Here is a 4,740-nt window from a genome sequence, read left to right as displayed (position 1 = left end):
CAGTCCCTCCCCTCTCCAAACCCCGTCCTCCTGAGGCTCCACCCCCAAAATCTCCATGTATTTCTCAACATGGAACTGGTAACCCAAGACACCTGTGGGTATGGCTTGAGAGGTGAAATACAGCCAGCTGGTGTTCTAGGCACCTTTGACCCCTGCTTCCTTCCACTGATTTTTCTCTCAGTGGTCACTTTGAACACAGTCTATAGCAGGAGACCCCACAGTTAGAGCAGAGGACCCCAACCTTTTTGAATCATAGAATCATAGAGTTGGAAGGGACACCCAGGGTCATCTAGTCCAACCCTCTGCACAATGCAGGCAATTCACAACTACCTCCCCCCCACACCCCCAGTAACCCCTACTCCATGCCCAGAAGATGGCCAAGGTGCCCTCCCTCTCATCGTTTGCTTAAGGTCATAGAATCAGCATTGCTGACAGATGGCCATCTAGCCTCTGCTTAAAAACCTCCAGGGAAGGAGAGCTCATCACCTCCTGAGGAAGCCCGTTCCACTGAGGAACCGCTCTAACTGTTAGAAAAATTCTTCTTAATTCTTGAGGAGGCTAGGGTTTGGAGTCCCTTCCCTTCAATGGAGTCCACCTTCCAAAACGGCCGTTTTCTCCAGGTGAATTGACCTTGGGCTAGTCACAGCTCTCTTAGAGCTCTTGCAGCCCCACCTACCTCACAGGGTGTCTATTGTGGGGAGAGGGTGGGCAGGTGATTGTAAGCTGGTTTGATTCTTCCTTAAGTGGTAGAGAAAGTCAGCATTAAAAAAGCAACTCCTCCTTCTCCTCCTCTTCTTCTTCTTCTTTTTCCCTGTTGCTCTCCCTGTCATCTCTGAATGTCGAAAAAGCCAATGAGATTCCATACTAGAAAGATGCCCATCATGCGACGAGGGATGGTAAAGGCACAACAGAGGAGTCTCTCCTCCCCGCACATGTTTACAACCACCGGGCATAATAAGCAAATCTTGATCCACATAGTTCGTTGTCGTGCTCTTGACTGCTGGCCAGAAGCGTCTCTGCAGAATGCGCCCTAAGTGGAGCTGATAAGATTGGTGCTCCAGAGTGTGTAATCCCGAGGAGGCCTGCTGGCTCTCTTTATCAGCCCGCTGAAAAACTTTCCAAAGTTTCCAGGCCATCTGCCCCAACACCCTGATTGAGACCAGATGACAGAGAGACACGATACCCAGCGGCTTTCGTGCCTCCGGGTGATACCGAAGAGGCTGACAAAAGAAAACAATTTATCAGGCTCAAAAGACAGGAGGCAATCAGTTACACGCATATTTTTTTTACTGCAGGGTTTTTTAAAAATATGCAAAATTTGCAGGCAGCTAGCTGAGTGTGGGAATGGCTTGGGATGGGGCGAGGGATTACTTGGCCCTTTTCCTTTCTTCCCTTTGCTCATCTGGAGTACTGTGTTCAGTTTGGGGCACCACAATTTAAGAAGGATGTAGACAAGCAGGAACGTGTCCAGAGGAGGGCAACAAAGATGGTGAGGGGTCTGGAGACCAAGTCCAATGAGGAAAGGTTGAAGGAGCTGGGTATGTTTAGCCTGAAGAGGAGAAGGCTGAGGGGTGATATGATAACCATCTTCAAGTACTTGAAGGGCTGTCATATAGAGGAGGGTGCCAAGTTGTTTTCTGTTGCCCCAGGTCAGACCAGAACCAATGAGTTGAAATTAAATCAAAAGAGTTTCCATCTAGACATTAGGAAGAATTTTCTAACAGTAAGAGCATTTCCTCATTGGAACAGGCTTCCTTGGGAAGTGGTAAGCTCTCCTTTCTTGGAGGTTTTTAAGCAGAGGCTAGATGGCCATCTGTCAGCAATGCTGATTCTATGACCTTCGGCAGATCATGAGAGGGAGGGCATCTTGGCCATCTTGTGGGCATGGAGTAGGGGTCACTGGGGGTGTGGGGGGGTGAGAGGTAGTTGTGAATTTCCTGCATTGTGCAGGGGGTTGGACTAGATGACCCTGGTGGTCTCTTCCAACTCTATGATTCTATGAAAAGCACCTGCCCCTGGTAGTTTCAGAGGGTAGCCATGCTGGTGTACAGTAGAAGAGCTAGATTCGAGTCCAGAAGCACCTTAGAAACCAAGGCCTTTTATGCAGGGACATGTCCCTCATGGTCACCCTCGCTGACTGCTCCGGTACTACATTTTGATTATGCATGCCTTTCCCGACTGTCAGAGGTCGCCTCGCTCTCCCAGTGCGTTTCCACATGTTTTGCCCATGTTTTCCAGATGCGGCTTTAGCCAGAATCTGGAAAATACAGGCAAAACTTGTGGATACACTTGGGGAGAGCGAGGCGACCTCTGATGGTCAGGAAAGGCATGCTGAATCAAAAGGAAGCCCTGAAGCAGTCGGTGGGGGGCGACCATGAGGGACGTGTCCCTGTGTAAAAGGCCCAATAAGATTTTCAGGGTATAAGCTTTTGAGATCTGATGAAGGAAACTTTGACCCTCCAAATCTCACACCCCAAAAACCTTGTTGATCTCTAAGGTGCTACTGGATTCGAATCTAGTTCTGCCCCTTAGGGTTGCCAGCTGCCTCCTGACCACTGATGGGGGATGGGGTGGTAGGGTTGCCAGATCTAGGTTGGAAAACTCCTAGGGATTAGGGGATGGAGCCTGGGGAGGACAGGAACCTCAGGAGGGTACAATGTCATAGAGTCCACCTTTCAAAGCAGCAGTTTTCACCAGGGGAACTGACCTCTATAGTATGGAGATGGGCTGTAATTCTGGGGGATCCCCAGGTCCCACCTGGAGGTTAGCATCCCTATCTGCTCCACAGATAAAAGAAATACAGGGGATGTGGTCCCCTCCAGGTTTGAAAATGATTTGATTTTGGGTACAGAAATGGCAGGAAAAGGAAGAGGTTAAAAATACATGCACACTGTTCTGGGCCGAAGCCTTTCCTGTCTTATTTTAATTTTAAAAAACTATTTGTATGGGTTTCCCAATACTTCTCCCTCTCAGGGAGGAAATTTGCTGAGGCCGGGTGGATTTTGGAGTGGAGAAACAGCAGGGAGGGAAAAACATTAAACGATCCCCCTCTCCCGTCAGTTTCTCAATTTCAATTGCAGCTTCCTAGGATGTAGTGCAGTAAAAAAAAAATGGGGAAATCACAGTCTCGGTATGGTTTACTTTGGAAATAGCTGATTAACTGGCTAAGCAGGAGACAAAAGAAGTTCATGAAGAATCAGGGATTCTTCACGCTCATTCAGACAGCTGCGAAGTCAAACTATGGTTAGCCATTTTGTTTGTGTGTGTTAAGTGCTGTTAAGTTGCTTCTGACTGATGGGTCATCCGATGAATTAAAAAGGTAAAGGTAAAGGTCCCCCGTGCAAGCACCGGGTCATTCCTGACCCATGGGGTGACATCACATCCTGATGTTTACTAGGTAGACTTTGTGTATGGGGTGGTTTGCCAGTGCCTTCCCCAGTCGTCTACGCTTTCCCCCCAGCAAGCTGGGTACTCATTTTACTGACCTTGGATGGATGGGAGGCTAAGTCAACCTTGAGCCAGCTACCTAAAACCAACTTCCGTTGGGATTGAATTCAGGTTGTGAGTAGAGCTTGGACTGCAGTACACCACTCTGCGCCATGGGGCTCCTATGAATTAATTACCTCCAAAACATTGTACTATCTTTAACACCCTTGCTCAGGTCTTGCAGACTGACGGCCGTGAAGTTCTCATCATCCTGACCTTTTTATGCAACTGAAATAGGTATCAAGAACCTTGTTCTCGATGACAGTGGTTATCCTAGCTAAGGTGACTAGGATACATGGCTGAAGTTTTGATTGCACACCAGCTCTCTTTGATGGAAGGCCTGTTTGAATATCCACATAAACTGCCATTTATCATTACTTTTTGTTTACAAGCTTCCATCCAGATCTCAGTTCCTGAGATGGGACTCAGATCCAACCCCATTTGCAGTAATTGTTATAAGATTTTGCGAGGCATTAAATCAATAAAGTGTTTACTGTTTAACTTACTTATCTAATAATATTTTACATTTATATAGAGCCTTTCATCCTGAAAGATTTTGAAGCGCTTCACAAACTATGCTAATACAATTGCAGCACCAGTAAAAATGCAGAAGTAGCTGAACAAACAGGCCGTGGGTTCCTTCATAGAGTGGATCCATCTCTTGTTGGGTCTTCCTCTTTTCCTGTTGCCTTCAACTTTTCCTAGCATTCTTGTCTTTTCCAGTGACTCTTGTCTTCTCATAATGCTACCAAAGATCTGTAGCCTCAGTTTAGTCATTTTAGCTTCCAGGGAGAATTTGGCCGTGATTTGTTCCAGAACCCACTTATTTGTCTTTTTTCATAAAACTCTCCTCCAACACCACATTTCAAAGGAATCAACTTTCTTCCTGTCGGCTCTCTTCACTATCTAACTTTCACATCCATACATAGTAATGGGGAATATTATGGTATGAATTGTCTTGATCTCGGTCGCTAATCACAGCTCTCTTAGAGCTCTCTTGGCCCAACCTACCTCACAGGGTGTCTGTTGTGGGGAGGGGAGGGGAGGGGAAGGGAAGGGGATTGTAAGCCAGTTTGATTCTTCCTTAAGTGGTAGAGAAAGTCAGCATATAAAAACCAACTCTTCTTCTTCTTCTTCCTCTTCTTCTTCTTCTTCTTTGAACAGCTCTGTTTCAATGCTATTAGATTTTAGCAGGACCTGACCTGCAGTAGCCCAGGTTAGCCCAATCTCATCAGCTCTTGGGAGCTAAGCAGG

This window comes from Euleptes europaea, chromosome 11 (assembly GCF_029931775.1).
Source record: "Euleptes europaea isolate rEulEur1 chromosome 11, rEulEur1.hap1, whole genome shotgun sequence".
Lineage (NCBI taxonomy): Eukaryota > Metazoa > Chordata > Lepidosauria > Squamata > Sphaerodactylidae > Euleptes > Euleptes europaea.
Note: the sequence above shows the minus strand (reverse complement) of the source record.